Genomic DNA, 24,683 nt, shown 5'->3' with positions numbered 1-24,683 from the left:
ACAGTTCGCCCAGAGAGAGCATGTAATGACAGTTGCAAAATGGAAGGACGGAGGCTGACTAATGTTGACAGATCTATATCCTGAAGGCAGGTTCATAACTTACCAGGATGCGCTGTAAACATTTGAGTTAGGTGATGGGAAATTCTTGCAATAAGCAAAGATAGCAGCCACGGCTCGGCAGCTCTGGCCTATATTCTTAGAGGCCCCAGAACATTCGCAAACATTAATCACTATGATCACTATGGCAGGAGGACATAAGTTTGTAACTCACTTGTACTGCGTATTGAGGGAGGATAAACAAAACAAACCCCCTATGATAGAAGCGAGGTGGCAGGATGCCAGCGACCAGCCGCTGATGCCGACAGATTAGGAGAAAATACATGAGGGAGTTCGTAAGGTGTTGATAAGTGCCAGATTCAAGCTGACACAATATAATATTGTGCATATAACATTACTTTCACCCAGACAATTACACCCGATTAATGCAGTGCGAGAACCACTATGCTCCCGATGTCAATATACTCAGGCTAATTTTGTACATATGGTCTGGCAGTGCCACAAAATACAAGACTACTGGACTGAGGTAATAAACCAACTTAACAGAGTGAGTGCATTCTAGCTCCCCTTCTCTTTACTCTATACATAAATAATCTGGACGCCTCCCTGTGTTCAGCTGGCCGAGATATCCCTCGAGAGGGGGGTTGGTCAATCCCCGCTCTTTTATACACAGGTGATGCAGTTTTATTAGCTTGCACAGCAGTGGGGCTCCAGAGTTTACTGGATTCTTTTGCGGTCTTCATGAGTTCTTTGGATTTAAGTGTTAACATTCCCAAATCGCATACCATGATTATGGGCTATAGACCCAAACATTTAAAAACGTTCTCCTGTGAAGGAATTGAAATAACAAGGGTGACCTCATTTACATACTTAGGAGTTTTGTTGGATGAGAAGGGCTAATGGGCACTGCAAAGAAAAGCAAAAAAGCAGGCTATGGCAAGATCAACAATAGCTCTCCTCAGTTTTACACAGAGACTCAGGGCTAAACCGAATGGAGATATGAATGTATTGCTATTTATAAGTATGGGTAAAAAATCTGGGGTTACAAGAAGGTAGAGGAGCTACAAACAGTGGAAAATAAATCCATCAGGAATTTGATCTCATTTCCGCAATCCACTCCCACGTATATTATTCACCAAGAACTAGGCGTAGGCTTTGTGTCTGACCTGATAGGATTGGTTCCACTCATGAGCTGGATAACAATATGGACCAATACTGAACTGGTGTTAAATCATGAGATTGCTCGAGATTGCTTAACCTTGGATAGAGTTTGTTGTATCCCGTGTTTTTGGTATGTAAAGACCATAGCAACAAAACTAGGGAGCCCGATCTCTTTGAGTCTCCAGAGAACCTCAGGAAAGAGGAACTATCGTGAGTTAAATATTTCGTATACTGAGAGAGAGGCTAAAGAGATAATCAAACCATGGTACGAGCTTATCTCTTGCTGAAAACAACCCTTTTGACAGGACCCTATTTAAAAGCAGTAACAAAGCAGTAGCACCGCTTTCTTTTAACTAGATTCAGATTTAGGGCTCGATTACGATTGCGGTGAATCCGCATCCTCCGGGCCGGCAGAAGCCACCGCCGGCCCGGAGGATGCGGATTCACCGCTGCGTTGTGAGAAATGACCCCCCGCCAGATTAGGATGGCTGGGGGGTGATTTTTCCGTCCGCCGCTTTTCCGCCGCGAGACCGCGGCGGAAAAGCTCTAATATGGTGGCGGTGTCTATCAGACACTGCCAGCCATATTAGGATGCGTGTTCAGACATGCTTTTCCGCGGCGGTTTTTCCGCCGTGGAAAAGCATGTTGTCCTTTGCTTCTTGGGGCCCGCAGGGGCCCCCAGAGTGAAGGTGGGGGTGCGGGTGCACATGGGGGTTACCTATGGTACCCCCCTGCAGTTGCATGCACGAAGCGGCAGGCACCACGCGGTGCCTGCCGCTTTATGCATGCAAATGCACTGCTTGCATTTTTAACATTGCGGCGGGTGCTGCTTCAAGCAGCACCCGCTGCAATGTTAAACATACAGGATGTGACCGCCAGGGTGGCGGTCACATCCTAATTTGCACGGAGGGACCGCCGCTGCCCCTGCAGACGGTCCCTCCAACTCTGGGGTGGCGGACGGACGCAGGTCCGTCCACCATCCTAATAGGGCCCATAATCTTCTGCACTGTGTACTGGCTGAACTGAAGGCTTGGAGTACGGTGAAAGAGCACATGTGATGACTTCTCCACCCAAGACACCTTGCACTTTATCATGTTTTGTGCACTTTTTCTATGAAATCCGTAATCAGTTTTTAGCGCCTATTTTAAAGGATAAAGGTTTTATTCAGGTACAGCCTGCACTAGTTTATTTACAGATGAAGAATAACACATGGCAGAGTTTTAATATTGCTAGTTTTTTTTTAGTTGCTTCCGTCACGGAAAAGAAAAGAAGGTCCACTAAGCCATGCAATGCGGTAGTGCTTTCAGAATTATGATGAACAGTGTTTTTAGGGATGTCATTTTTAATTGAAGAATACCTTTTTATGAAATGTCTGAAGAAACTGAAATGAAATTTTGTATTGGCTTATTTACTAAAACAAACCAAAAGGCTGTAGACCGTTTGTGATGAATTTTATGAAGGTGATTGTGAAATGTTTTAGGGGTGCCTAAGACTATCTTATCATTTTGTGTATGTTTTTATGTTGTTGTAAATGATGTATGTAGTGTACTTTATGGTTTTTATTAACCGAATAAAGTGGAATTGACTGACTGATACTAGGACTCACAATAACAAAGAGACAAATACCAATACACTGTCTGACCCCACAGGGCCCAACCATAGATAAATGGAGAACAGACTTTAAAGAATGGGGATGGCAGAGGAGGATTATATGAGAAAAACTAGATGGGATGAGAAGCTACCAGAGGTGCTACTAGACTTGGGGATGATGATCCAGCAGATAGTTGGGATTATCCCGCCCACACAAGATCCAAATGAGGGGGATCAACAGGAATTGCAGGACACCCATAGACTGGAAGGGTTAACTAGGGATACACAAGACAACACCTACAAAAATTAAAATAAAGCACAGAAAAATACTGAATGGAGGGAGCTGGTAGAGGGCGAAAGGGGAAATGGGTGTTTCGAATTTATGGTCTCCAAAGTTATGGAGTACAGCGTGAAAAGTGGATTTAATGATGTAATAAACAGATAGTTAAACTGTAACAGAAGATGTAGTACTCAGACTAATCTGAATGTGAATATAAATGACTGCTGTTTATTTACTGAAAACAATAAAGAAATGTTTAAACAGCAACAGGAATCCTCCAAATACACTAGAGAAATCTGAGCGGATAAAAGCCACAATTACTCCAACGATGATCTGAAACTAACAAACATGGCCCGAGACCACAACTTTACCCCTTCCGTTCCCTGCGCGGCGGCGTGGGGGGTCTAGGGGGTGGGCTTGGTGCTTTGGTGCTCATGACGGTGCCACGCCGTCATGAGTCACGGGCGGCGTGTGCTCATGACGGCGTGGTGCCGTCATGACCCCGCCCGCTCATTAATTCATCCCCACAGGTGAGGAATTAGTGCCACGTGGGCGGAGCGGCACGGCATGACGGCTCCATGCCGTCATGAGCACAGCCCTACCGTGACTCATGACTGCGTGGAGCCGTCATGAGCGCCCAAGGAGTTAAAAAAGAGTGCAAGGCCGGCTGTATTGGAGGCATTAAAGATTTGATATATTAATTCTCCGAAATGCAGAGGAAGGTTAGTGTTTAACAACTAGAACTTCTAGCCACCTGCAATTCGAAGGTTTTGTGAGCCTATGTAAGACCTACTTCCTGCTGAAACAATAATGCTTTTAGTCTGCTTAGTTTGTTGAAATCTGCCTTCAAAGTTGGAATGGAAGGCCATAGTGAGCTAGCTACAATCCATTTATGGAAAGAGGAAACAAGACATTGCAAGTGACTAGCTGGGAAATGGACAGAATATACTGGACTCCAGCCTGCATTCCGCAACAGCCTTGATTACTATGCATAAGATAAATCCTGTTAGAGAGTGCCATAATGAAAGGTAGATTTGGGGGACCGGTATTCCTTTTAAATAATGAGCTAAATTTGGTGCTGAAGTGTTGCATGTGCTGTGGATTTTTAAGTGTTTACAAAGAAGTGATTGTCCGACAGTATAGTCGCATACTTCACCAGTGATAAAAACCTCTGTCGCCACGTTCACAATGATAAATGAAAGGGAGTGACCATAGTTCATGTATGTAACTACTACCTTGCGGTTTCTATCTGCCTATAGGAAAATGTTTCATGCAAGCTGTGAATTGAAATGTGGAAATAGGTAGTGAAAGAACTCTGTGTATTAACCACACCACCAAATGCATTTCAGCTATGGTGAATGGGAGCTGTTCTAATTTCTCCAAATGCAACATTGTATAGGCAGTGTTTTTCATGGCCATCAATTGTTGTTTACGGTGAAACCAAATCTTAAAAATTCAAGTAATGCCATGGAACGCGACCATTTTTAAGCGTTAAGAAGCATCGAACTAAATTGCATAATAGAGCTAAGCTAGCTCTGCCCATGATACAATTTTGAGATGCTACTCTGCTCAATATGAATGACAGATGACACAATATTGTTCAAGTCATAAATTTGAAATGACAACGTATTAATACTATTATCAACAACAGCTAGCACTTTGGTCAAGTTATCCTGGTCTATTTGTCTCAGACGTGCATCAGCTTCCATTAGCATATATAAATCTTTTAGAATGTGTGCATTCTGGATCCAAAAGAAAATCTGATAAATTCATGTCATCAGACAAGAGAGAAAGATGTTGAATTTACTGCATACATTGTGGAATGTTCCAACCATTGTTGACATAACTTTCCCACCGATTAGGTGGTAACAGTACCAGAATGTGTTGACTGATGGTATTGGGGATCAGGTCTACTTGATTTAAACCCAGATATGGAATCGTGAAAATGAGCATGACAACCATTTATAGGTACTGGGCATAATAACCACCCGCTAGGACTCGAAAACAAAGAATTAAATGTACCGTTCTGCACCATGCTTTTTAGTTGTTCTTCAGTGTAATTTGTAAGATTCTTCTAATTATCAAAACGTGCAACAGAGGGAATGGTCAGGGCCTTCATTTCTTTAATTTCTGCCAATCCTAAACAAGTAGTCTACTGGATTGTTTCATTCAGAAAAATCATTTGTATGGGAATTAAGCAGGTTTGAAATAATGTCTCTGTGCCTTGAACCTGCCAGGACTTCATACCGCAAATTGATTTCAAATCAAAAGTGTCCTTCCAGTAATCATAACCTTTAAGGGTCGATTGATTAACAAAGAAATTAGTATATATAAGCTTTGTTTGAATAAGCATATGTTTCTTTGGTGGTGTTGAAGTTAATTTAAAATAATATGACATGGGGTCTTAAGTGTCATATCCCATGAAATAGGTGTATTTATCTTTTTGCAACTTTCTGGAGGGGGAATTGGACACTGTTCCTATTGGGTATAGTTAAAATGGGGATGCTGTTTACTAGTTCTATGTAGGAAACGGTGCCCATTTTGATGGTAGCAGAACATATCAGTATAGTTAGCAGAACTAAGGTATAGATCTTCTGATTCAAAAACAGTGTAATATTTGAATTCAGAAGGCATGTAATTAACAATGTCAACAACTCAATCACCTGAATTTAAACAAGGTACTTTTACAACACCCATAGAAATCTTAAACACATATTATATCTGTAGAATCTCTGTAGTACCGAATATGTTGAAAGGAACTTTATCCCAAACAATTCCATCAGTCACTGGAATGGCTGAAATGTTAACGAGCGATATGTTTATTTTCATTAACTGCAATGGAGAACAGGAGGCCAACACCTTGTCAACCAGTACTGTAGCAGAGCGTTCTGGGAGGTAATGACCACTGATCAGTAGAAAAAAATGTCACAAATCCAATTCACATATTTTGGAAAACCAAGTAGAGTATGATCCAGACATATATCCAAGGAGGGACTAGATAAGTGTGTTTTAACCAGTACATAAAAACACAAATCTGAGCTGGAGGCGTGTACAAAACGGTAGCACTGTCAGAAGTAGTACTTGAAAATGCCAACCCAGATGGACTCGCCAAAGGTGATTCATTGTAAAGGACATCTGTTGAAGAAGACGTGATATCAGAAGCAGAAATTGTGGCAGGGAAATTGTCAGCAGAGGACTCAGCCTCCCTCTCCCTCAGCCAGGGAGTATCAGCATCAGAGGTGCTCACAGGCTGCAACGAAAAGTCTTTCCGTAAAGAACTGCTATTCCGTGGTATACTATTAAGTATCGCTACATTGTGTAGCTTGACATATTCAATGGAGACAAAACGATTGTCTTTGTATCCAGGTAGAAATCACGGTTCAGGTAACTTGAAGGTCAGGGACCAGAAAAGGAGCAGAATATGGTGGCCCGAATTCCTTCTCGATGGCTATCCTTTCTTGAACCAGATCCCCAATTTTTAAAAGCCAGCAGGAAACTGGAAGAGAAAAATAAAAAACAAAAGGATGAGATGCAGGCAAATGTTTGGAGAAGTTAGCGTCAAAGAAATCTTGTAGGTTCTGTAAGACAGCACAATGGTTATTTACATCAAAGGTTATAGCCACCACCACTAGGTCTGGACCGTCAATGTCAGGATTATATATATTGATGGCAAATGTATTTAGTACGAGGTCGCCTACGCAGAGATCTTTTAGGGAGGTTATTTAATCCCAAATAGATGGTTCAACCAACTGCGCCCTGTACCAAATACTCTAGCCGTTAAGGAATGCTTTAAGTTATGATTCATTCTCTCCAACACTGTATTATGCTCGGGTCTATACAGACAAGAAAAATGCACTTGCACACTCATGGACTTCATTGAATAACAGTACGCTTTAAAGCAAAGGCCAGACCTTGGTGTGAGTGGAATGCGAAAGGTATGTGTTCCAACAAAGACTTGAAAGTCTTTAATAACAGATCGAGCTTCAGCTGAGTGGTGTGGCCAAACTGTCAATTCCCAATACTGTCGGTAGGAAAGAAGATGGAGTGAAGTCCCAACTTCCTCCCAAAACAATGTCACAGCCAGTCGAGGTGATATGGGGTGAAGAGGGGAAGGGAAAAGAAAAGACATGTGTCTCAATGAGGCAACGCAGGGAGGTATGAAGTGTTCATGGTATCTCTGTCTTTTTCCTGCATATAAGGGAGATAAAAATAATGTATACTAATGTGTTGCACCTTTTTAACGAAGTACATAGCTACCAATACTAAATGCTATTCACTATAATAATTAGTGACTACCTGTGTGATTTCCCTCTTCCGAAATCAAGGGAAATCACTGCATACACAGGAATAATATACAATCTACAGAAATGAAAAGAAAAGGGAGCATACAATTAATTTGCACCTAATAAGTAAGAGTGTAATGTGGAAAGAAATGTTAAAGCTAAACATAACCTAAAATATATTTTGCAACATGCGTTACTTGAAAGCCCCATACAAATATACAGCAATATTAAAATACTGGAAAAAAAGGAGAACACAATAGTGACTTGTAATCTCCTACTAAGCCAAAAAGAAAAGTAGCACAACAATTGTGTTGAGCTTATATGTTTTCACAGCTGCTATATTAATACTGAAGAAACTGATAACCAATCTATTTTTTTTCTTTCCCCATAGCTACAAACCAGCTTTACTCTGGGAAAAGAAGGGGATCTCCAATAGCCATCCGGCACTTAGTCAGATAAGTATACACTTGAAATGTTTTATAATGCTAGTGCTAAGCATGTTACCACCTTTGTTAGTAGACAAAGGTACTTTAAAAGTTTTTGTCCTTGATTCTCTCCACAGGTATCCAGGAATCGTGTCCATCAGGAATGCAATGCAAACTCCCACTGCACACGAGGAAAAGGAGTGGACGAACATCAGACCACTGAGAACGACGAACGTGGGGTCTATGAATCAGGAAGCAGAAAGGTGAGTGACTCAAAGACGGAAAAACGCACACGCGTCAACTAGAATGTTAAGCGGTCTTCCAGCCAGGAACTCAGCTATATACTTTTGTTGCTCCACCCCCTGCTACAGACTCCCCTGTAACTTAGTAATCATGCAGGCTCACCTTGCGTCTCTCTCTCTTGTCCTGGGCCCTCCCCTCTCCGGAGAACGGTTCCATCGCACTGTCTGTAGACACTTGGGAGGCTTCTCCCCCTATCTCCTGCATCATCGCTCCCCATGCCAGTAACACCTCGGGTAGCTTGGGATCCCTCCTGGTTTTTCTTATATGCCCTTCCTCTGCCGGGGCCCATTCATGTAGATCCGTACTCCATTTTACCAGTAGTGACAACCAGTGGATTGCAATACGCCTCTTGGCTATGACTAGACCCAGGACCAGGAACCGCCTGCTAATCTTACGTTTCGGGTCCTTAGGGATCAAGCCCAGTAAACAAGCACGCGGATCTAGTTCTATAGTCCATCCCGTAATCCGGGTCAGATCCCCATTAATCTCCCCACAGTAGGTTTGGATCTTCGGGCATGTCCATACCATATGCAGAAAATCTGCTGGGTCATAGCGACATCTGGGGCAGTGAGGGTCCCTGGTGCTGTCAATGACATGCAGCCTCCTGAGCGAGACGTATGTTATATGTATTATGTTGTACTGGATCTGCTTAAAGTGATTGCTCACCGCCACCTTCCGCACACTCCAGTGTATTTTTTCCTAGTCTTGCGCCGTGGCCTCCTGTGGACACACCTGCTACAATTTATCTTCAATGGGTAGAGGTCTGTTCTTTTTGTCATCCCTCAATGCTCTGTGGAGGTGGGTGACACACTTTCTCCCTCCCGCCATAGCAATCATGGTGACCAGGGTGTGGGAGTGCCCCGGGGCATCTGGAAATGCAGGCCACAGTTGCCGTGCCGTTGCCGCAAGTTTGGCATACTGAAAAAATTGCCCTCGAAGATGGCCACTGCATCCTGGTAAGTAACACATTTATCATTCGGGTAGAGGTCTGACAGCATTAAGCATACCCCGGCCTTCCAGGCCTCAACTGACATCACCTGGTCAATCCGAGCAAAGGGTGACATCATCCAGAAGTCCGCCTTCAGGGCAAAGGGTCTATCCTGAATTAGTCTCCAGACCACACTGTTCTAAATTGCAGCTCCGAGCTGCACCAAAGGGAGACCGTGCTCCGTGAGCCCCCCAGCCCGCCAGAATAACGCCCCCAACTGCCGGTCTCCATATGTACCTGCCAACAAGGACCTCTCCCAGGAGGGGTCCGCATCCAGCCAAGCAATAGCATGTTGCAATTGCGATGCAAAATAATAGAGTTCCAGGTCAGGGATTTCCAATCCCCCTTTATCCCAGCTGCGCTTCATGACTGCTAAACTAACCCTGCATCGCTTCCCGTTTCACATTAATTGGACCAGCATTTTATCAAGCTCCCTAAATACCAGGTGCGAAATTTCAAAGAAGGAGCCTTGCATGGTATAGAGACATCGGGGCAGGACCACCATCTTTATTAACGCAATCTTTCCCATCAGGGAGAGGTTAAGAGTGTTCCAAAAAGTAACACTACCCTGCAGCCCTTGAATTATCCTCCCCATATTGTGCTGATAGAACACTGCCTCTGTCCTCCAGACCCATATCCCCAGATAGCGGATCGTGTCCTCTACCCATGGCAACTCTAACTCTGGATGTTGGTCCCCTCCCCAGTCGCTGTCTGTCCCTATCGCATAGAGTTGTCACTTTGTTCTATTAATGTGAAGCCCATAGGCCCCAGCGAACCGGGCCAGCGCAGCTACCAGTATCGACAACGACTGGGACGGCCGGTTTAGGTATATTAGCGCATCATCGGCGTACAGTGACACCACATGCTCCGAACCTCCCATGCGTATGCCCTGTTCTACCAGTAATTGTCGCAGATGACACGCCAGTTGCTTCATTGCCAAAGCAAATAGCAAGGGGGAAAGCGGGCAACCATGCCGCGCCCCCCTTGCTATGGGGAATGCGTCGGACACGTAGCGTCCAGTACGGACCCTCGCCATTGGAAATGTGCAGAGCAGCTTAATCCACTTGACAAATCCCTCTCCTAGGCCCATCTTAAGCAATACCCGCCAAAGGTAAACCCAACTTATCATGTCGAACGCCTGTTCGATATCGAGGAACACCAAGGTGCTCTGTTGGGCCCGCCCCTCCAAAGATTGCATTACATGCTCCAGGCGGCGGAAATTCCGCAGCGTATTTCTGCCCGGTATGAACCTGGACTGGTCATCATGGACCAGTTGCCAAAGATAGGGGAGGAGCCTAGACGCCAACACCTGGCTGATAATTTTAAGATCAACATTTAGCATGGAGATGGGCCTATAAGAGCCGGGGAATGAGGGGATCCTTCCCAGGTTTGGGGATCATCACAATCAGTGCTTCCCTCATGGAGTCTGGGAACATACCACGTTCCTTGGCCTCAACCGTGATCTCTAGTAGTTTGGGGATCAGCACTCCATCGTATTCTTTGTAGAGTTCAGCTGCCATACCATCCATGCCCGGGAACTTTACCGTTTTCAAGTGGGCGATGGCTGGTCGAATCTCCTCTCCACTAAAGGGGCCCCCGAGGGCCTCCTTATTTCCGCTTCGATACTAGGCAGCACTACTGCCGCCAAATAGGCCTCCACCGCTTCCAGGGTCGCGGGTGACTGACTCTCAGAGTATAATTTTTTTAATGGGCTTGGAAGACATTATTTATTTCATGTTGAGTCTACACTGTCTGTCCTAGGTCATTTTTCAGTGCTAGGATAGGGCAAGGCTGAGTTTCTGCCCTAATCAGGCGTGCTAACATCTGCCCTGCCTTGTCTCCTTCTGTGTACCAGCGACGCCTACTCGCTGTTCTAGCATATTTGCCCAGCGAGTCCCAGATGTTCCCTATCTGCCGCAGCATATTCTCCAATTCCGCCAACCTCTCACTACGCGTGGAGAGTTCTTTTTCCAAAGTCGTTAACCGTTTCTCCTGACGTTGCAAGTCACGTTCCAACACTTTTTTAACACCCACCTTTGTGGACATGCATATCCCTTGTACCACCACCTTCAGGGCATCCCACTCAGTTGCCCTGGTGCTAGTGGAGCCCCAATTGACCTCCATATAATCATCTAGTCCCTTTGATATGGCATCCTTATAGATCGGGTCGCCAACGGCTTCTATATTGAGCCTCCAGAGCGGTACCTTAGACCTCAGTCGGGCCAACGAGTATGTAATTAGGAGAGGGGAATGGTCCGATAAATATTGGGCTAAGTATTGTGTTTCTGCTACCCGATATACCGCCGTCCTTTGAATGAAGAAGTAATCCAACCTACTGTAAGTATTGGCAGCTGGAGTGTTGTTAGGGGTTTGAGAGCAGCTACAAGGGCTAGACATTGACATGTGTTTGACTAGTCACCCCGTGTCTCTTTTCACTCACTCCCTCAGGGGCCAACACATCCTGCACTTTGGAGACGATCCCTTCTGCACGTAAAGGGACGCTCTACAATGATGCTGACGCTTGGCTTACTGCCGTGACCACGCCCCCCTTTTTCCCTGTTCCGTGTTTGTGTTCGCCATTGCTCCTAGCGAGACACTCGTTTGCTGAATTCCTCCCAGTCATTTCCCGCTCGCCGAAGATTGCATTCGGGGAGATTGCCGAGACAGCTGCATCGGCGCGGAATCCTTCGCCTTCTTACTTCCCAGCGCCGGTTAACTTGGAAACCGGGTCCCTGTCCCACTTTGCACCTCTGGGTGCATCTCGCGGCGTGAACGCCGAAGTTTGTTTTCTTATCTCCCGAACCCCCTTTACCTCCGCACCGGTTGGTGCACGTTTAGGCTTGCAAGCCGAATTTACTTTGCCCCACTTAGGGAACGCTGTGCCTAGTGATAGCCCTAATACTAGGCTCTGCGAGTCTGCTTCCTCATTGTCCGTTTTCTTTTCTTTGTTCCTATGTGAGAGTGTGTTGCTCCGCCTAGGTCTAGGTATTGGGCCGGGCTTTGCCTCTCTTGTGAGAGTAGATGCTCCGCTCTTCGGCGCCCCAGAAGAGCCGGCCATTGCTCCACAATTCCCTAAGTTAAACTCATTGAGTTGCTTCTTTGGCACTTTACTTTTGGTCTGCATGGTTGTATGTTGTGTGAGTGAGATAGTGAGTAGCCCTTCCCAGTCCCTCAGAACTCCTATCTCCTTGAGTTCCATATTCTACCCACGCTACTCTTCAAGGACATTTCGAGACTTACTTGGGGTAAGTGGAATACCATGCTATGTTAATCACATGTCAATGTATTACCAGGTTGGTTTATAGTTCAGCATATTGGTATATTCTTATTGTTTCCTTTTTTCAGCATTGTAAGACCTTCTTGAGACCAGACAGACCTGTTAACCCCCTGCACTAACCCACCCCACGTATGGGGAGAGTGGTGGACACTCCCTGGAATTTTCCCCCATACTTTTGGAGAACAGCACATAGGATTGTATGTTCTTCATCAATCCTGTAGTTGTTTTTTAGAGGTTAAGGGGATTTCTCTTCACTCCTGTGGATTTCGGGCATCTGGTTCTCTAGTCCTGACAGAAAGCCAAGCCCACGTATTTTTGTTCACCCGAGTGAAGATGAATCCTGACAGTACAGAGATAGATATGGATACTAGGTTACACACCCCCACTATGGAAGATTTAGCTACAGCTGTAGTAGAACTCCAAGCAGAAGTAGGGAGATTGCGTCAGGAGAATCAAAGGTTACAAACAGAAGCATTGCAGCATAAAACCCTTGAGTACAGAGACCCTGGCACTATCCCAAAAAGAATGAAAACGACCATGTTGACCATGTAAAAAAGATCCTGAGTAAATTACAAGAAAACCAATTGTATGCTAAATTGGACAAAAGCACCTTTCATACAAAAGAAATTGACTTTTTGGGGTTTATCATCAATCCAGAAGGTATAGTCATGGATCCTCAAAAGATTCAAGCCTTGTTAAAATGGCCGAGTCCCTCTTCTGTTAAGGAAGTCCAATCCTTCTTAGGATTCGCCAATTTCTATTGGCGTTTCATTGATCATTTTTCGGACTCGGTAGCACCCATAACAAGGTTGTTACGGAAGGGAGTCCCCTTTCATTGGTCGGAGGACGCAGAACAAGCATTCCAGAAACTAAAAGCTAAGTTCACCTCTGCGCCTGTGATTAAACACGCAGACAACACCCAACCCTTTTTTGTGGAAGCTGACGCTTCTCAGTACGCCGTAGGGGGAGTGTTATCACAAAGAGACATCAATACTGGACAATTACACCCCATTGCGTACTACTCCAAGTCCTTACTACCTGCTGAACAAAATTATACCATTGGAGAACGGGAACTATTGGCCATTAAATTAGCCTTCCAGGAATGGAGACATCATCTCTTAGGCTCCCCCCATGTTGTGACCATCTACTCGGATCACAAAAACCTCCAGTTTTTCAGAACAGCTAGGGCCCTTACTCCTAGACAAATGAGATGGGTGTCTTTCTTTAGTGAGTATGATTTTGTCATTACCTATCGCCCAGGATCCCAGCAAGGCAAAGCAGATGCACTATCTCGTTTGGGTCACACTATTGAAAAGACAGGGGATCCTGCCCTCCCGATCATACCTGTACACAAAATCATTGGTGTAGGAGACACCAATAGATCCTTCCTGGAAGAATTAAAAGTCTTGTATGGTACAATTCCTCCGGTACAATGGGTAAAAGACAAAGACAACACTATTGTGGAGGACTTGTATTACCATAAATCCAAGCTGTTTATCCCCACTCAGGCTTTACAGAAACAAATTATAGAATGGTGTCATGACAGCGTGCTAGCGGGCCACCCAGGGAGAGTGAAGACTCAAAATCTATGCGACAGATGGTTTTGGTGGGAGAACATGGCTCAAGATATCCAGCTGTTTGTTAAGGCTTGCTCTACCTGCGCTAGACAAAAGGCGTCTCATTGTGCACCCACAGGATTATTAAAGACAATAGCTGTTCCTTCTTCACCCTGGCATACACTTAGCATGGACTTTATTACTGAGTTACCCCGATGTCAAGGTTACAACACCATCTACGTAGTAGTCGACATGCTATCCAAAATGGCTCACTTCATTCCCCTGAAAAAGATTCTTCCAGCCAAGGAATTAACACAGGTATTCTTAGAACAGATCGTAAGACTCCATGGTTTGCCTTCTGTGATTATTTCTGACAGGGGTCCACAATTTGTATCCAAATTCTGGCGAGGGGTATGTTCAACGCTAGCCATTGATCATAGGTTATCTACAGCATATCACCCACAAACAGACGGACAGACAGAGAGAACCAATCAAACTCTAGAACAATACCTCTGCTGTTTGCTTACAACTCTCTCTTCTACTTGGGTTCAAGCTCTGCCTTTAGCGGAATTCGCATATAACAATTCACAACATTCTGCTACAGGGGTATCTCCTTTTTATTTTAATCATGCCCAACACCCTAGAATGCTTCCTTTGGTCTTGGATCAAACCCCAGCTTTAGTCCCAGCACTAGAAGAACAACATAAGCTGATCAAAGATGTGTGGGAAACAGCGAAAGGTGAATTGCATAAAGCCAAAGAAGCCATGAAACAACAGGCAGATAAACACAGGAGACAGGAACCCACTTATACTGTAGGAGAGAAAGTCTGGCTGTCCACTAAGAACCTTAGAATGGAAGGGTCGAGAAAATTCCAGCCCCGATTCATAGGTCCTTTTCCGATAGTAAAAGTCATTTCCCCAGTAACCTTGAAACTACAATTACCCCCACAAACCAAGATACACCCTGTTTTCCATTGTTCATTGCTCAAAAAGTACCTACCCCCTGTGAATCCAGACACGCCTCCCCCTCCTCTAACCATTCAGGGAGAAGAAGAGTATGAAGTCCAGAAAATTTTGAACTCCCATAGAGTCCGGGGTCAACTACAATATCTAGTGGATTGGGTAGGCTACCCACCTGAGGACAGGTCCTGGGAACCAGCAGAACATATCCATGCTGCCAGACTGATACGAGAATTTCACACATCACATCCTACTAAACCTAGTCCCTTGAATAGGCCTTTAGGGAGGGGTACTGTTAGGGGTTTGAGAGCAGCTACAAGGGCTAGACATTGACATGTGTTTGACTAGTCACCCCGTGTCTCTTTTCACTCACTCCCTCAGGGGCCAACACATCCTGCACTTTGGAGACAATCCCTTCTGCACGTAAAGGGACGCTCTACAATGATGCTGACGCTTGGCTTACTGCTGTGACCACGCCCCCCTTTTTCCCTGTTCCGTGTTTGTGTTCGCCATTGCTCCTAGCGAGACACTCGTTTGCTGAATTCCTCCCAGTCATTTCCCGCTCGCCGAAGATTGCATTCGGGGAGATTGCCGAGACAGCTGCATCGGTGCGGAATCCTCCGCCTTCTTACTTCCCAGTGCCGGTTAATTTGGAAACCGGGTCCCTGTCCCACTTTGCACCGCTGGGTGCATCTCGCGGCGTGAACGCCGAAGTTTGTTTTCTTATCTCCCGAACCCCCTTTACCTCCGCACCGGTTGGTGCACGTTTAGGCTTGCAAGCCGAATTTACTTTGCCCCACTTAGGGAACGCTGTGCCTAGTGATAGCCCTAATACTAGGCTCTGCGAGTCTGCTTCCTCATTGTCCATTTTCTCTTCTTTGTTCCTATGTGAGAGTGTGTTGCTCCGCCTAGGTCTAGGTATTGGGCCGGGCTTTGCCTCTCTTGTGAGAGTAGATGCTCCGCTCTTCGGCGCCCCAGAAGAGCCGGCCATTGCTCCACAATTCCCTAAGTTAAACTCATTGAGTTGCTTCTTTGGCACTTTACTTTTGGTCTGCATGGTTGTATGTTGTGTGAGTGAGATAGTGAGTAGCCCTTCCCAGTCCCTCAGAACTCCTATCTCCTTGAGTTCCATATTCTACCCACGCTACTCTTCAAGGACATTTCGAGACTTACTTGGGGTAAGTGGAATACCATGCTATGTTAATCACATGTCAATGTATTACCAGGTTGGTTTATAGTTCAGCATATTGGTATATTCTTATTGTTTCCTTTTTTCAGCATTGTAAGACCTTCTTGAGACCAGACAGACCTGTTACCCCCCTGCACTAACCCACCCCACGTATGAGGAGAGTGGTGGACACTCCCTGGAATTTTCCCCCATACTTTTGGAGAACAGCACATAGGATTGTATGTTCTTCATCAATCCTGTAGTTGTTTTTTAGAGGTTAAGGGGATTTCTCTTCACTCCTGTGGATTTCGGGCATCTGGTTCTCTAGTCCTGACAAGTGTGACATGAGTACACTTGACGACTAGGATTATGGTGGCGCCACACATCCAGTTAATCATAATTGTGAAGCATTTGGCCCATCGCTTCCCGAACTCTAGGCTTGGTGTCTAGCTTTTGGGGGGAATCAGTCAAGCTCCCCATCCAGGGCACAATTAAAGTCTCCTGCTACTACCAATTCTGTGTCTGGGTCCAGATCCAGCTGCCTCATAACTCGGCTCAAAAACCCCCCATCATCACGATTTGGGTATAAACATTGACCAGGCATAAATTGCACCCATCTAGGGTCCCCACCACCACCACAAACCTCCCGTCAGGATCCTGAGTAGAATGTAGCAAAAAACGGACCTCTCCGCCTACATTGGACGAATTTCAGACAGTGTCTCCACAGGTGGGTTTCCTGGAGTAGGGCTATACTGACCCCCATAACGCCGCAGGTATGATGCCACCCGGATCCGTTTCACCCTAATATTGAGCCCCCGCATGTTCCAATTGATCAGATTGTACTTCAGGTTATCCCCTGTCATGAGTATATAGTCAACCTCTCCGTTCCCCGCCTGTTGTGTGGGGACTCCCCAGTAGCATCTTGCCTGCCCCCCCTCGGAGGAGGACGCCATCGATCACCTGCATGCCAACCTAGACCAGACCCGGCAGCGACCCCAACAACCCCCCAACTAAAGCCCCCAACTCCCCCACCCACCGACGGTACCCCTTCAATCTCACAACCAACCGGCTCGAGGACTCCGATCCCCGCCCCAGAGTACCACACACCCCCCTAGAATACCACTCTCAGTGTAACAAAAAAATGATTACAACCACACTGACCCTCCCAGGCTTTTGTAAACCTCCCTCGCCACTTAGATTCCAGAAATCAGCCGACTGTCTGGCACCGCACAGCCCCACCCGACCCAGGTCTAGCCGGGCTGCCTCGGCACTCCACAGCTGGCGAACCTATCTAGCCTTTAGACGAACTGGAATATCCTACTCTAACAGTAATCATTTATCAAACCCTCCTCCCTCAAGTTCAATTGGCTCAAGCCCATACATATGAGTCACATGGGAAATTCTCACGCCCTGTGGGCCAAACCTGGTACTTACCTGGTACTTACAGTGTCCATGGGTATGCACCCCCCGGTCACATCCTCTGGGCCCTCACTCACTCGTTTCTAGAGCTCTCTACAGCCAGGCTCGTGGCCCCGTCAATGTCAGACTGTGTTTCTTGCACCAGAAAAAGCGAAGAAAACTGGTTCTGTGTCGGGATCATCTCTAGTTCCTCCCGAAGAGTGCCATTCGGTCCTACCACGACACGTCCTCCATCTACCCACTCTCGTTCCCACCGCCGTTGACCTTCTGTGCGACGTTGTTGGCTCTTCTGCTGGTTGCCCGGGCGCCGCTGCTCCTGCCAACTCTGATTGTGATCTGGGCCAGCCAGGCCCAGTGAGTCCATCCAGTTTACCGCCTCCGCTGGAGTGCCAAAGAAGTGGACCTTATCTGCGTACTGCACCCAGAGTCTGGCTGTACTTAATATTGTGGCTGCGCATCCGGCGTTTGACACTGAGGAAGTCGTTCCGTAAGTCTTGGTTCTCAAATCTGGGCGAGCCGTTGGCACGGATGTGCTGCAGGATCATGTCCCAGTCCCTGAAGTTAAATATCCAGGCAATCAAGGCTCTAGGCGGGGCTCTGGGTCTCGGCGGTGGCCCCAGGGATCTCTGTGCCCTTTCCACCGCAAACATTGTGGAGAGCCGGAGGTTGAGGAGCACTCTGCCAATCCAGTCCTCCAGAAATAGATCCGCTGCAGGCCCCCCACTTTCTCGGGAAATCCCATAAAGCGTAGATTGTTTCTTCAAGAGCGGCCTTCCGCGTCCTCCGCCCTTTCCTCCAGCCGGGCCGTATGCTCCTGAAGCATCGTCACCGTCTCCGGTAGCTGCCTGACCTCTGTCTGTAGAGCAATTAGGTCTCCTTCCGTGACTGTGACCCTGTCTGCCACCTTCCTGAGGTCCATTCGCAGGTGGTTAATGTCCATGGCCATCCCATCCATTTTGGTCTCTATGCCAGCCTGGATTCTCGGATCACCTCCAAAATATCTGCCGTGTCCCGAGCGGCCGAGTCCTGGTGAGTCCATTGCTACATATCTGTATGTGGGTGGCCCGCCGCCGTCGGCCCCAGGACCGTGTATTGCACAATTTTATTCGATTGGGCACCTCCCAGGGGTTGGTCTCTCCCCATACTCAGCGCGGTCACCTCAAGACACACCCCAGCGGGCCCCCCGTCCAGCAGTCAGCAGTGCCCCAGGCTTTCCAGCGAATGAGTCCGTTCAACAGTCCACCCCCCTTAGGGGTTGCAGCAGTGTCTGTAGCCGGCCGGCCGGGCGGCCGACGTGCTGTGTTGGAACCTGGCTTTCTTTACTCTCCCCACCAGTGGCACCTGATCAACACAGTGTACTGCCCCCTCGAATCCGGCCAGTCGTCAATTCTTGGGAGTTGGCTGGCCCTCTCCCTCTCCTGTCCTTGTGCGTCTGTTCTACCACCCTCTCATGGGGTGACTGCCTCCGGCCTAGTTCCCGCTCACCAGGGGGGCCACACAAATCGGGGGGCCCCTCTCACCTCTTCACCTGGGGTGCTCCCCCTGGCCCCCGGCACTGCGCCCTTCTGTAATGCCCCCAGACCTGTGCCAAGTCTCTGTCTCCCGGCCTACCAGCCGGGAAGTAGTCGGGTTCCTCCTACTTCCGGGTCCATCAATCTGCGGCCTCCAGACTCCTACGTTTCAAGAGGCAAGGGGGGAATGCCTGCATTGGGTGCTCGCCACTATCACCGGGCCCGGAAGCGGCCCCCACACAGATCAGGCTACTGTTTGTGCCCCCAGGCAATTCGCCCTCCAAATTCAAGCGCAGCCCACTGGAATGGGAGCAGGCCACCCGCCCCGACCTCACGCAGCCACTGCCTCCCGCCTGCGCGGACCCGCCATCCGCCGCTTCTCGCTCCCAATTCGAGCCTCCTCGCTCAGGGCTGCACAACTAATGTGTCTGTGCTGCCGGACTCACCGGGGACACGGGGCCACCACCTCACACCCTCGATGGCTGCCTCTCAGCACCACCCGCTGTTCTCTGCCTCCAGGATCGGGTCTCTGTCCGGGCCGTCACTGCCTTAGGCCCCGGGGCTAGGCCCTCTCTGTCTTCCCGCAGGTGGCCCGCCGACTGGAGTCCGCCTGCTGTACTGGTCACCGTTGGGGATTCCATGGGCTGTTTTGCCGCTGCCCGCCAATTACTCCCCCGTCCTTACAGGATAATGGCAGCCGCCATTACGTGGACCAGGACTCTCCCGGGGATACCTCTGCCCTCTGCGCCGGTCTGCTTCAGGAGGCAGCCACCACCTCAGCTCGCCAGGTCAGGGGAGGGTTCCGCTGTCCTTACACTCACTTCAATCAATCCATCAATACATTTATAGAGCGCGCTACTCACCCTCGAGGGTCTCAAGGCGCTGAAGGGAGAGGGGGGCGTTACTGCTCGAATAGCCAGGTCTTGAGGTGTTTCCTGAAGGTGAGATGGTCCTGGGTCAGTCGTAGGTGTGCAGGGAGGGAGTTCCATGTCTTGGTGGCCAGGTAGGAGAACGATCTTCCTCCGGTGGTGGCTCTGCGAATCCGTGGGACGGTTGCAAGGGCGAGGCTGGCGGAGCGGAGATGGCGGGTAGGAGTGTAGAACGAGAGGTGGTTGTTGAGGTATTCGGGGCCCATGTTGTGGAGCGCTTTGTGTGTGTGGGTGAGGAGCCTGAACGTGATCCTCTTGCTGACGGGGAGCCAGTGCAGTTTTCTCAGGTGGGCAGATATGTGGCTGTGGCGAGGGATGTCGAGGATGAGACGTGCGGAGGCGTTCTGTATGCGCTGAAGTCGTTTCTGAAGTTTGGCTGTGGTTCCTGCGTAAAGGGCGTTCCCGTAGTCCAGTCGGCTGGTGATGAGGGCCTGGGTGACCGTCTTTCTGGTTTCTGTGGGGATCCACCAGAAGATCTTTCGGAGCATGCGCAGGATGTTGAAGCATGAGGATGAGATGGCGTTGACTTGTTTGGTCATCGTGAGGGAGGAGTCCAGGATGAATCCCAGGTTGCGTGGGTGGTCCGCGGGTGTCGGTGCGGTGCCCAGCGCTGTGGGCCACCAGGAGTCATCCCAGGCAGATGGGGATTGTCCGAGGATGAGGACCTCCGTCTTGTCTGAGTTCAGTTTCATCCGACTGAGCTTTATCCATTCCCCGACGTCTTTTATTCCTTCCTGGAGGTTGGTTTTGGCGGTGGTTGGGTCTTTGGTGAGGGAGAGTATCAGCTGGGTGTTGTTGGCATAGGAGATGATGTTGAGGTTGCGTTTGCATGCGATGGTAGCGAGGGGGCTCATGTAGATATTGAAGAGGGTTGGGCTGAGCGAGGAGCCTTGGGGTACACCACATATGATCTTGGTGGCCGTGGAGCAGAACGGCGGGAGGCCGTCTCTCTGGGTTCTGTTGGAGAGGAACGAGGTGATCCAGTCCAGTGCTTTTCCTTGGATCCCAGGGTTGTAGAGGCGGGTTATTAGGGTGCGGTGGCAGACGGTATCAAAGGTGGCTGAGAGGTCTAGGAGGATGAGGGCGGTTGTCACCCCGTTGTCCATCAGGGTCCTGATGTCGTCGGTGGCGGCGATGAGGGCTGTGTTGGTGCTGTGGTTGGCTCGAAATCCAGATTGGGATGGGTCGAGTGAGTTGTTTGCCTCGAGGAATGCAGTCAGCTGTTTGTTGACGGTCTTCTCGATGACTTTAGCCGGGAAGGGAAGAAGAGAGATGGGGCATAAGTTCTTGAGGTCTTTGGGGTCAGCTGTGGGTTTTTTCAGAAGGGCGTTGATCTCTGCATGCTTCCAGCTCTCTGGGAAGGTGGTTGATGCAAAGGAGTTGTTTATGACGTTCCGGAGGTGGGGTGCGATGACGGTGTCGGCTTTGTTGTAGATGTGATGGGGGCATGGGTCAGAGGGAGAGCCAGAGTGGATGGTGTTCATGACGTGGGTGGTATCTTCTGTGCTGATGGGGGTCCAGTCGCTTAGGGTGGTGGTGGGGGTCGTTGGTTTGGTGATTGGAGGCGGAGTCTGGGCGTCAAAGCTGTTGTGTATATCTGCGATCTTGCGGTAGAAGAATGTGGCGAGGGAGTTGCAGAGGTCTTGCGACGGTGTGATGTCGTTGTTTCTGGCCCTGGGGTTGGAGAGCTCTTTTACGATGCTGAAGAGTTCCTTGCTGTTGTGGGTGTTGTTGTCCAGCCGCTCTTTGAACGATGTCCTTTTGGTGGTGCGGATCAGCTGGTGGTGTTCGCGAGTGGCGTTCTTGAGGGCTGTCATGTTTTCTGTCGTCCGTTCGTGGCGCCAGGGTTTTTCGAGAGTGCGGCATGATTTCTTTGAGTCTTTGAGGGCGTCGGTGAACCATGTGGTTTTCCTGTTGCTGGTCTTGTCTGGGTTTTTTTTCAGTGGAGCAAGGTTGTCGGCGCAGTTGGTGATCCACTGTGCGAGATTGTGAGCTGTGTCGTTGGTGTCAGAGGTGTCGGCTGGTGACTTCTGGCTCAGTGATGTGGTTAGCTGGTCTGTGGTTTCTTTGCTCCAGCATCTGCGGGGGTTCTGTAGCGTGCGGTGGTGGGGTGTGGTCTTCTTGTAGGTGAAATGGATGCAGCTGTGGTCGGTCCAGTGTAATCCAGTGGAGTAGCTGAAGGAGACGTGGTTGCTAGCGGAGAAGATGGGGTCCAGTGTGTGGCCGGCGTAGTGGGTGGGGGTGTTCACCAGTTGCTTGAGTCCGAGGTTGGCGCGGTTATCGAGCCGGGTGATGGTGTTGTTGTCATTGTTGTTCTCCAGGTGGAAGTTCAGGTCCCCTAGGAGGATGTATTCTGGTGAGGTTAGTGCGTGTGGGCTGACAAAGTCGGCTATGGTTTCGCTGAATTGTGTGCGCAGGCCCGGGGATCTGTAGATGAGGGTCCCTCTGAGTGTGGTTTTGGGGTCGGTGTGGATCTGGAAGTGTAGGTGCTCGGCGGTGGAGAGTGTGTCTTCGGCGTTGGTCGTGACGCTGATGATGTTCCTGTAGATGATGGCGTTTCCTCCTCCGGTTTGGTTGACGCGGTCCTTCCGGGTGATCTAGTAGCCGTCGGGGATGGCTATGGCGATGTCAGGGGCCGAGGAGCCGTTCATCCAGGTTTCCGCGAGGAAGGCGACGTCCGGTGCTGTTGTGCCGAGGAAGTCCCAGAGTTTGATGGCGTGCTTGTTGACGGAGCGGGGGTTGAGGAGAATGCACTTGAGGTGGTTGTTGTTGATGTTAGGTCCGGCGGGCGGGGTGCAGGATCGGAGGCAGGTGAATTTGCAGGCTAGGCAGGTGAAGGGTCCGTGGGTGCGTTTCAGGGTGGCTCGGTAGCAGGCGGTTGGTCGTCCGGTGTTGAGTGTGCTGATGGCGGCGGTGTCGTATCTCAGTCGGCTACCCTGGCTCCGGCGGTGGCAAGGGGTTCTGGCACTGGGCGTGGTCCAGGCGCGGACAAGCGCAGACGGGCTTGCCTTTGGCGCGCATTCGGAGCACCAGCGGCGCGTCCGCTGCGCGCGGCCTCCATATGAGGGGCTGTGGGAAGGAGGAGCAGCTGGGAGGCAGGAGGGGGGCAGCGAATGGGACAGCGGGGGCGGGGCCGCAGGGACGCAGCGGCAGCGGCTTGAAAATGACACAGAAGGCAAAAACGGGGGACCGGGGGGCGAGGACACACAGGGCACAACAGTGGCAGTGAATAAGTACAATAAAGGCAACAAGTGAGAAATAAACAAAGAGGCAACAGAAATGGCAGAGGACGCACGCAGGAAAACAAGCACAAACAAAGGCAAGGGTAAGGCCGACCTCGGAGGGGAAGAGGCGGTCTGATTACAGCAGAAAGCGGGGGGCAGCGTCACAGGAGGACCGTGTGGCGGCAAGGGGGGCGACCTACCTAAGGACAGGGTCAAGGGTCGCTCCCTTCACCGCTGCGCGGCCTCCATATGAGGGGCTCTGGGAGGGAGGAGCAGCTGGGAGGCGGGAGCGGGGCGGCGAATGGGACAGCGGGGGGCGGGGCCGCAGGGACGCTGCGGCGGGAAGGTGACACAGGAGGCAAAAACCGGGGACCGGGGGGCGAGGACACACAGGGCACAACAGTGGCAGTGAATAAGTACAATAAAGGCACCAAGTGAGAAATAAACAAAGAGGCAACAGAAACGGCGGAGGACGCACGCAGGAAAACAAGCACAGGCAAAGGCAAGGGCAAGGCCGACCTCGGAGGGGGAGCGGCGGTCTGATTACAGCAGAAAGCGGGGGGCAGCATAACAGGAGGACCGTGTGGCGGCTGGGGGGGTGACCTACCTGAGGACAGGGTCAAGGGTTTCCAGATCGCCAGGATTATGGAGGATTTTTATCATTTGGGAGCAGAGGGCCTCCGGGACACGTCTAGTCGGCCATTTTACCAAGCCACGCCCCCCCTTGTATAAGTATTGTTTATGGTTTTTAATATATGTGTTACATTTTTTATAGTTATCAATTTTTTTTTAATTTTATTTTTGCATTTTGTTATTCCATAGCCGGTTGTGGGTTTATAGGGGAATTAATGATTTTTTTTATTTATTACTATTTATTTATTTGAGATTTATAGTGTTAATTGTGGGAATTAATTTCTTTGTAATTGATAATTAATTGGTCATTAATTAATATTAATTAATTATTGGTCTTTAATTATGGTAATTGTGTAATTATGTTTACGTGTGTGTTGTGGGGTTTATAGGGGTAAGGGGTTGGAAGTAATGTATTTGTAATGAATTATTAATTAGTTGTTAATTATTATTAATTATGGTAATTGTGTAATTCTTTTTAGGTGCGGGTTGTGGTTTAAAGGGTGGGAAGTAATTTATTTTTGATTCATGAATAATTAGATGTTAATTTATATTGATTAATTGATTGTTAATTAATTATGGAAATTGTGTATTTAATTTTAGGTGCGGGTTGTGTGTTTATAGGGATTAAGTGTGGGAAGTAATTTATGTTTATTTAATTAATCTTTTTCTTTTAGAGTTTTGAATAGCGCGAACTAGACCTGAGACATCGGGTATCAGAGCGCTTTACATGACACCAGTTTCGTTACAAGAGGACACATTCATTTTTTTAAGGCACAGGGAGATTAAGTGATTTGCCCAGAATCACAGGATGTTGAGCGTCATTGCCGAGACTAGAACCTGGTTCCCCAGCTTTGAGGTCAACCGCTCTAGCCGTAAGGCTACATCCCAATAATTAGTTGTTAATTAATATTAATTAATT

Source organism: Lissotriton helveticus, chromosome 6, assembly GCF_964261635.1.
Source record: "Lissotriton helveticus chromosome 6, aLisHel1.1, whole genome shotgun sequence".
Classification (NCBI taxonomy): domain Eukaryota; kingdom Metazoa; phylum Chordata; class Amphibia; order Caudata; family Salamandridae; genus Lissotriton; species Lissotriton helveticus.
This window is presented reverse-complemented; position numbering follows the sequence as displayed.